Source organism: Macaca nemestrina, chromosome 7 (assembly GCF_043159975.1).
Source record: "Macaca nemestrina isolate mMacNem1 chromosome 7, mMacNem.hap1, whole genome shotgun sequence".
NCBI lineage: Eukaryota > Metazoa > Chordata > Mammalia > Primates > Cercopithecidae > Macaca > Macaca nemestrina.
The window spans coordinates 159,941,024-159,951,309 of NC_092131.1; positions in this window are offsets into that span (position 1 = coordinate 159,941,024).

Consider the following 10,286-nt stretch of genomic DNA (forward strand, 5'->3'; position numbering starts at 1 on the left):
CAGGTGATCTGCCTGCCTTGGTCTCCCAAAGTGCTGGGATTACAGGCATGAGCCACCGTGCCTGGCCCAACTCAAGCTTTTTTGAGAAGGGCTGGCAGTATGATATGGAAGAGATGGCGGTTTGCGGTAGTTGAATGAGGAAGAGGGCTTAGGATGGAGTGTGGTGAGAGGTTCTGAGAAGAGGGTAGATGGGGATATGGGGAGGGGTTACAGACAGCCAAAAAGGCTGAATGCAGCTGCTGTATGACCTCTGAAGTAGAGCTTTTGTCTAATAATGGTACTCCACTTTTAAACAGCACAGAATGCTGTCAATTGGTGTTGCAATAATCTGTAAGCACCAACCCATCTTCTAAAGGCTCAACTTAAGAAATGCCTCTTCTGCGAGTCTCTTTCCAGATATCCCCTTTAGATTCCTTTTCTGCTTCGTAACTTGTGACATCTTATTTCCTAGTCCCCAAATCTCTGGACAGTTGTGTAAGGAGGAGGTTGCAAATAGGCTGGGAGGAATTACAGTTTCCCACTTAACATAAGAAATTCAGGTTCACTTTTGGATAAACTGAGCTTCTTTTAGGAAATGCTCATTTTGGAGCTCTCTCTACCCCATCCTTGTAGCCGAGATGGCAGCTAAGCATGCGGGACCCTCAGTGGTCTTGGGAGGGTTATAGTCTAGGATCTATGTGGGGTCTTCTGAGGTGTCCCTGGCCAGGCCTTTGCGCTCCTGCTTGTATGCACAGCCAAAGCCACAGCTGATGGGACCACTGTTGTGTTCCATGCTGGCCAGGTCGGGGCAGGCCCTGGCTCAGGCTGACCACCCCCAGCTTCTGCCTCACCTCATCCTATCCACGGCAGCTCCAGGCAGGCCTCTTGCTCTCAGCTGAGCTACCTCCACACCCCCAGTGGGAGTTCAGGAAGACTTCTGGATCTTTCCATCAGGATCCAGAAGGTCACTAGGGGCCTAGGAAGATGAGAGAGCCCCACCACAGGCCCCCATCCTGCCTGGGCCCTTCCCCAATCATTTCCCACACCCACGGTTGACAGGCATCACTGTGAGGGACACAGTGCTCCTGTCCCGGGACGTGACTTTTCCCAGGATGTGCCTGTGGAGACAGGGCCAAGCCCACAGTTAAGGGATTTCACCCACGTGATTCGTTCATGCGGAATACCCCCGAGGGCTTGGGCTGGGCCGGGAGGACATGTGAGTCCTTCTCCCTGCTCCCCTCCCGGAAGTAGGGGGGCTTTCTCCTTTCATCGTATGCTGGGTGGGCACTTTCTCCAAGACTCTCTCTTCACAGGACCCACATTTCAAAGCCATGCTTATGGTCTGTAAAAGGAAACTTTGGGAATTTAGAAAAGTCTTTATTTTCCTCACAGTGGTCAGCCTTCGAGCCTTGTTTCTGGAACATTGGCTCTGAGACTTGAGGCAGAAGGAGCCCCCCCCCCCCCCACCTTTTTTTCTTTTTCTTTTTCTTTTTCTTTTTTTTTGAGACAGAGTTTTGCTCTATTGCCCCAGTTGGAGTGTAATGGTGCAATCTTAGCTCACTGCAACCTCCACCTCTATGGCTCAAGTGATTCTCCTGCCTCAGCCTCCCGAGTAGCTGGGATTACAGGTGTGCACCACCATACCTGGCTAATTGTTTTGTATTTTTAGTAGAGACGGGGTTTTGCCATGCTGGCCAGGTTGGTCTCGAATTCCTGACCTCAGTTGATCCGCCAGCCTCAGCCTCCCAAAGTGCTGGAATTACAGGTGTGAGCCACTGCGCCCAGCCAGGAGGGCCCCTTTCTTTCTCTCATCTCCAGCTTTAACAGTCGGTGCCACTGGCTAAAGATGGGAGAAATGAGTAGGAGGAAGGGGAGAAATGAATAGGAGGAAGGGGCAAAACATTAAAAGCACATCCACATATGCACTTCAAATCCTGTCACGTGAGGGAAGTCATCAACTGTGGCTGGTGCTGAGGGAGTGTGATGGGGAGGGCTGGGCTTGGCCCTCAGCTCTGGGCTTCACCTCAAGTCCCCCTGGGCCACCCATGGTGGCGCACAGAAGGGAAGTCTCCTCTGCACTGGCGGGGGGCTCAGGTGCTGCTTCCTCAGGGGCAGGAGGAGAGCAGGGTGGCTGGGGCCCTTGGCCTTGCAGGTGGGAAACGTGTACCCCACTCCCTCCTGAACCCAGGGCAGGCTGGTCGTTACCTCGCAGTCATCCACCTTGGCAGCTGTTGGTGAGCTGGGTGTTTACAGGAAACCTATTGCCTTTCAGATGAGTCAGTGCTATGTGGGGAGGGGATGGCAAAATTTCATAGAACTCCTGGCAATAGAGTGTTAGGATGAAACTCTGAACATAGAATCTGGACTGGGGATTCTCTTACCAAATCTGCGGTCAGCAGGGGGTCACTACTGGAGTTTCGAGAAAGATGTGTCTTCTATTCAGATCAACCAGCCTACAGAAATAATCTTTTAGAGGGCCCTATTCATGCCTAAACCAGTTTTGTTTCGGTTTATGTTTCGAAAATGTATAAAAGTCTCAATCTATTTTTTAAAAAATATTATGAACTAGAATATGAAAGTGACAAATACAGTACATTTAAAACACACATACACATTTCCATTGCTTGGAAGCTTTGCGAAAAACAGAAATCAGAGGAAAAGGCCAACAGGGCAGAGTGGGGAGCAGGGAGATGCCCTCGAGGTGGAGAAGGCCTGGTGAGGAGAGGCAGAGGGGTTCTGGGAGAGGTCAGAGCAGGTACCTCAGGAGATCTTAAAACATTGTTCTCAAATAAAACGATAACCTCTGATAGTGTTTATAGAATTCAGAAATAATATTGATTTAACTTTATTATGAGGCAACACGTATTTTCCTGGATTTCTAGATATAGTTTGGAAAACTCTCTTTAATAGTCTGTTTTATATGCCTTGTATTTAAAAGTTTGTTTTAGTCATTTTTGAAAGACTATTGCTGCTGCAAATAGTTGTGTACTTTACATTCTCAACTTCAGTCAATTGTTATTTAAGAGCATCGTAATCTAACCAGAGCATCCACTTGGAGAATGTTTTTTTGTGTGTGGTCTAGGGTGACAAAAGACCACAAAAATGTGTGGCCTAGATTTTTCCAACTATGTCATTAACTTTATGATTCAAGACCAGTTATAGGATGAATCTATATGTAAAAATAAAGTCTGATTTACAGAAGGAATTATTCTAAAGGAAAAACCCAGGCTCAAGCTATATCTTTTCTGTCCTCTATATTGTGTGTCTATTTCTGTTACACAATGTGTTATTTCTTCAAATTTCCTATGGTAGCATGACAAATCATCAAAGAATCTGTTGGGGATATAAAAGTTTCATAGAAAATACTTGATGAGTATCTTGATTATAACCTAGAATATGTACACATTAGTAAAATAACCAGATATACTACAGAATTCTCTGTTGGCTCAAACGGGGTTACCTCAATCCAGGTTTACTCTTGATATCACTCTATGGGCTGAGGGAGGAAACTCAAACCTCAGGGTTTGTTTTCCCAGCACAGATAGTACTGATAGTGCATTCTATTTTAATAAGAAAAACCAGGAAACCTAGAGAAATTTTAAAAAGCATAGTTGAGGCATATTTTTTTCATAATTATATCCTTATCTATTTATTGTCCATGGAAAATACATGTGTAGAAGTATTTCTTCTGTTATTTGTTACTACTTTTTAAATTTGTTCCAAAGATAATACTGCCACACTGTATTCCCTCTGTAAGGAAAGCAAACCAAACCAAACTCACTCAAAACCAGCAGTGCTGCTATCAGATAAGTAGATGTCAATGTATACTTACAAGGAAAGACTAAAAAATGTAATGTGTTAATTCAACCTTTTTCTATATAGTATTTCCAAGTCAGACTTTCCTACATTCCTGGAATTTAGTTTGATATACCAAGAATAATATGGTAAAAATAATGATAAAATGTTTGCTTTGATTACTGTGGGAGGGATGAAATGTTCAATTGTATTAAAACAAACAAAAATTTCAGAGAAAAAACAAAACGAAACATGGTTCTATTTCTTATCCCAAAGCTCAAGGGCCTGCTACCACTGCCTCCAAACTAAGTTAATTAGCTGACTAATATTTGTTTACAGTTCTTCCATGGCTCTTTACATGGAATTCCAGAGGCTCTGTTCTGGGTTGCATATCTGCCCCAGCACTCCAGGGCCTGAGGTGTAATGTCCCAGGTTCTGGAACATTGTACTTACCCCGTTGGCTGAGAGACATGGAGTGGAAGGTGGGTTGTACACCGGAGGTGGGGATCAGGCCTGTTTTTACTCTCACAGCTGTCTGTCTGGGACATGGTAGATACTCAATAATGATTTGTGGGATGAATGGATGGCTTGGCTTGGTGGTGCCCTGTCCCTTGCTTACAGCAAGGCTTATCCTTTCCAGTAGCCCTAGAATGCGGACAGGGGTGAGGTGTCTCTTTCCTGGTTGGTCCTGAGCACTCCTGGACAGGAAATGGTCCTTTCTCTCATGTCAGCAGAGTGAATAACCACTTCCTCATGAGGCAAGAGTACAGGCCCACTTGTGCCTTCCCATGGTACTCAGCGCCGAACACTGAAGCATGTGTCATGCCTGCCTCACGCTACGTATCTTGCCATCTGACCAACCACCTGCTCCAGGGCTTTTGCCTGGAATGGAAACTCAACAGATGATCGGCCCTGATGCTTCCTACACCCCTTTCAGTCAGCTGCCTCCTCTTCTCTGTGACATTGTCATCGAGTGCTGTTCTAAGCAAGGATAAAGGGAAGGGGGTGGCCAAACCCTTCTTTCCTGGGGTAGGTGGGGAGGTGCTGAGACCCAAGTGAAACGCCCAGGACTAGATCTACTCCTTCAGGCAAGGCTTGATCCAGGGACTCTATGCTCCCTTTTGTCTGCACTTCTTCTGGAGGGAGACTGTGCTGTGGCCTCTGGGCTCTACTCCCAGGGTGACCTGGGGGCAGTTCATCAACCAACTCCTGCCTCCGTTTTCTCATTTGTAGAATGAGGATAATAAAAGTTCCCCATCTGACAGGGCTTGGGGAATCTCCTTAGCCAGATCCTAAAAACATCCATAGCCACACCAATGTCGGTAGAGAGGCAGAAACAGGAAGACAGCCAGCTTCACCAATTGCGGATAAAATAACAATGTTCTCTGTATAGAGTGCTTTGAACAGTGTGACACAAGGGTGTGTATTACGAAGCCTGAAGGTTATACAAGTTGACACAAAGTTAGGTACAAAAGTTAATATTCTTTGCAAATGATAAAAATAAATCACACAAAAATTCAAATTTTAAAAGGTCGATAAATTCTAAAATATCACAAAATTTTTAAAAATACCATGATATGGGCCGCGTGCAGTGGCTCACGCCTGTAATCCCAGCACTTTGGGAGGCTGAAGCGGGCAGATCACTTGAGACCAGGAGTTCTTGACCAGCCTGGCCAACATGGTGAAACGCTGTCTCTGCTAAAAACAGAAAAATTAGCCAGGCGTGGTGGTGCACACCTGTAATCCTAGCTGCTGGGGTGGCTGAGACACCATAATCACTCGAACTGGGGAGGTGGAGGTTGCAGTGAGTTGAGATCATGCCACTGCACTCCAGCCTGGACCACAGAGCGAGACTCCATCTCAAACAACAACAACAACAACAACAACAAAACACCATGATATTTGTGTGAATCAGCTGCCAGGCACACCTCCAGGCTTGTCCCTCCACTACTTGCCTGAATACACCTTGATTGCCTTTTTGTTCAACACCCATTTTGTGAGGTTTTTTTTTTTTTTCATTTCTTCCTTGCTATATAACAATATCAATTTTGTAATATCATTTTCTTTGGTGCAAATAGGTAGCAATCTTTCCTCTAGTCTGGTGGTTTGGAATGTTTAGAAAATTACTGGTAGTTAATAGTAGTTCATTATTGTTTCTTTCAGCTTCATAATTCTTTAGTGGTAATGTTACATAAAACTTCAGGATCATTGCCAATTTAGGAAAACCTCTGCTTTACTTACTATGGCTATGTAATAAATCACCCAAAATGTAATGGCATAACACAGCAACCACTCTGTCAGGCTCACAGATATTTCGTGTGTCAGAAATTCAGAAAGCGCCCTGGCTAGGGGTGACCCAGCGGCTGGGGCTAAAATCATGGGAAGGCTCATTCGTCCATGGGTCTGGAGCCTGCGCTGGGCCTGCAGGAAATTAGGGCTGCTGACTCCAGCGCCCACTGGTGGCCTGTCCGTATGGCTGGGCTTCCCAACAGTATGGCCGCCTCAGGGGAGCTGGGTGTTTCACCTGGTGGCTCAGGGCTCTAAGGGGGAGTGTTCTAGCCATTAAAAAAGAGAGCTGCATCACCTTACGATCTAACCTGGGGAGTCAAGCAGTCACTTTTCTCACATCCTGTAAGTTACCAATCACAAGCCCACCAGATTTAAGAGAAGGGGAGTTGGCCTCTATTTTTTGATGGGGAGTGGCAAGGTGCTGGAAGAGCATGGACAGGAGATATTGGTGCAACCATTATTGGAAAACAGAATCTGCCGCAGCCTCTATCAAGCTTCTTTGGTGTATAAGCTGTTGTAGGTGTTGTGCTAGCTGCTGTAGTATAGGAATCATGATACATATTCTATTAATATTTCTTAAAATTACCCTCAGATAAAGGAAAACATGCATTCAAGACATGATGGGAAACACCTTTTTCGAGAGAGAGAGTTTCTGTTTTGATCAAGTGTCAAGGAAAACCAGGTCTTCCACATATAATGTCATGTGTTGGATTGGAGGAATTTTTCAGATTGGTTTCTGGCTCTGGATATTTCAGACCTCGTTTCTCTTCCTCTATCCAATTCTTCTGGCACCAAAGGACACACCCACATCACAGTGAACTTCACTATACATGAAGCTGACTACATGTGAAGCTGACTTCACTATATGTGAAGCTGACTGCAAATCCCATAAATATATCTCACTAAACTGAAACAAAACATACCTCTAACTCAACCTCTCCTTAACCAGATCCTAAAAATATCTATAGCCACACCAATGCTAATGGAAGTGTAGGAATGGGAAGACAGCAGTCTTTACCAATTGTGGATACAATCGTTTACTACTGTGAATTTTACTAAAATGTATGATCACAAGAACCTACTGCTAGGGCTCCCTTTGGAGCCTTGGAAGGGCATGTGTGTGCAAGGAGAAGACCCAGCTTAGGCATCATTACCTGCACAATAAAACTGCCTCTGCCTGACACATAGGAAGTGTTAGTTATATAGGTATTTATCATTCTTGGCTCCATTTTCCTGACAAATTTTCCTCTCGTGGTGGCAATATGGATACATTTAGCAGGCCCAGCTTCATATCCTCCCAAGTTCTGCCCAGCAGGAAAGACAAAGTGTCTTTCTCAGAACTTCATGCACCAGCATTTGTTGTGATTGCACCAGCTGGAGTCATGAGTCCAATGAACCAAATACCTTGGTCAGAAAGATTCCAGGAGCTGACTGGCCAGCCTTGGACCACATGTTGTGTTTTTGCAGCTGGAAGTGGAGTCAACAGCACCCAAACCCAGGGGAAAGAGAGTAGGGGAGGGCTGGTTTCCAGAGAAAATCTGGGGAAATTAAAGGAGCCTTGAGTGCCGCATGAAAAAAATGATGTTTGTTTACTGTGAGTGTAGAGCAAATGTTGAGAGAGACAGTGGTGGGAAGGATACCCTGTAAGGGAGAGGGATGAGAGAGTGGAAAGCATGGCACCCAAGACCTCCTCCAGTGTGGCTGCTTAGGTCAGGTCTGCTCTGATGGGCTCTCCAGGCGTGGCCCTCCTTTGAGGACCCCCCTGGCCTGGGTGAGCAGAGCAGCATGTGGCCTCAGCCCAGCCCCGCTGTGCCTGCCAGCCCTGTTCCAGGCTGACTGCCTCCAGGTCACCTCTGCCTGTCTTCTGTCTTCTTGTCCTGACCTTTGTCGTTCTTGCTCTGATCCCTATTCACAGCGCCCTATTCATAGCCCTTGGAGGGTTGGAGTGGGGACATCTTTAGGACTTCAGCCTAAGGCCAGCCACTGTGCTTCCCTGCTCCGGGTGCTTCTGCCTTCCAACCTTGGGTCTCCACCATGTGTCAAAACCCTAAGTCTTGGCACATAATTCATGGAAACTGTGATGGGAGCATCCTAAATATTTCCTCTCATCCATGCAGAACCCTGCGGCTCTCTTCAAGTGGGGGTAGCCACGTGCAACCTGTTGAGCAATGGTTTCCCATCTATTTCAAACTCTTTTTGAGAGTCTGATTAAAGTTGTAGACCTGAGTTCTCTGGTAAGGTAGGCTGTAGCCACATGCAGCTGCTGGACTCTGGAAATGTGGCTGGGCTGAACTAAGATGTGCTGCAAGCATAAAACACAGTGGATTTTGAAGTCTTAGTATGAAAAAAAGTAAAATATCTCCTTAATAATTTTATATGTTGATTACATGTTGAATTGATAATACCTTAGATTACTGGGCTAAATATATATTAATTTCACCTGTATCATTTTACGTCTTTTTGTGTGGCCACTAGAAAGTTTAATACAACATCTGTAGAGCTCCCAAACATTCCTACTGGACAGTGCTGTTCTAGACCCCTTCTCTAGAAACATTCACACATGCATACATAATCACATAATTTTTATACAATTTCAGGGCTGGTTAAACCTATCCTAATTCCCATCCATGGACCCTAGCCCCAGATTAAGAATCTCTGAATTAGGAAGTTCGTGGTTTTCACCAGGCCCAGCATCTACCACACCATCATTGCACAGGTGGGGAAACTGAGCACCATGCCCTCCTCCGGGCATGCCCAGCTGTCCTCTAGCGGGGAGGGGGTGCCTGGCCCTCCCATACTGGAGTGGGGTGCTGGGGCTGAGGTCACCTCATGGAACGTCTTGCTACAGCTCTGCCTCCCTAGGCTCCCCCAGTGGATCCCGGCGGGCGTATGGAGATGACGGGCAGGGAGGTTAATCAAGACTCCTAAGGTCCCAGGATTCCTCTGGAACAGGCCTAAACAATGGAGGCCACCAAGGACCAGGGAAGTTCTGGTGGGTGGGCTTCAGGATAGAGAGTACAATCCCAGCCTTTCCAGTCACCAGCTGGGTGACTTTCTGTATCGCTCTGTCTGTGACCCACTTGAAATAAGTTGTCCTTTGTAGTTTTCTCCATCTTACACTTACTTCCTTTTTTTTTTTTTTCTTTTTTAAAGAGACAGCGTCTCACCCTGTTACCCAGGCTGGAGTGCAAAGGTGCAATTATAGCTCACTGCAGCCTTGAACTCCTGGGCTCAAACAATTCTTCCACCTCAGCCTCCTAAGTAGCTGGGACCACAGGCACGTGCCACCATGCCCCACTAATTTAGAAAAAATTTTTTGTAGAGATGGGGGTCTCACCATGTTGCCCAGGCTGGTCTCCATTCCCTCCTCAAGCGATTCTCCCTCCTCGACCTCCCAAAGTGCCGGGATTACGGACATGAGCCACCATGCTCAACCACTCCATTCACTTTTTTATTAGATTTTATATCTGGTTCATGCAAATGACAGGTATTTCCATCCAAATAATGTTTACTTGTTCATAGACCATTAGATTTCTGTTTTGGCCAACTCTAATACATTTGAGATCCATTTGTAGTAATTTAACATTAACTCAGTTTCATTTGCTTTGAAAAACAAATCATCACTGTTCAACTGTATACAGAATTGATGGTAAAATGACCGAATTCGTGTCATTTTAGGAGAGTGTTCAGTGCTCTCGTGCACACTGAATGCTTTAAATGGTGAGGTGGCTTCACAAGGTTTCTTCTACAATTTTCGTAACCTAAGAGTCTCCTGATTGCTCTCTCTTCCCTTTATTACAAAGTCTAACGGAAATCCCCTAAATTCTTAGGGCCCGCCGCATGGAGGTGGGGGGCTTGTGATGGGGGATGTCCAGACCCCTCTGCCGCTCCCTGGAGCCTGCTCAGGTCAGGTGAGGAGGACGCACTAGCCTGGGCCTGTCACCATGACTGCTCTTGTTTTCATCCCCTGGACAGGGATCCCTGCACAGAGCTGCCCAGGAGGGCTGGCCCCTTGCCTAGTCTCAGGTGCTCAGCCCTCCCCTCCTCTAGAGGCTGCCCTGGCTCTGGTGGGGCTGGGGGTTTCCTCAGCTCTACCCCTACCCCAGCCTCTGCCCTCAGCCTCAGGGGAACCAGCTTCCTGCCACCACTCCTGGGACTCATCTGCCTCCCCCTGGCTGCGTCTTCTGTCGTGAAACTCCAGGTCTGGAAGAGGTGCTCCACCT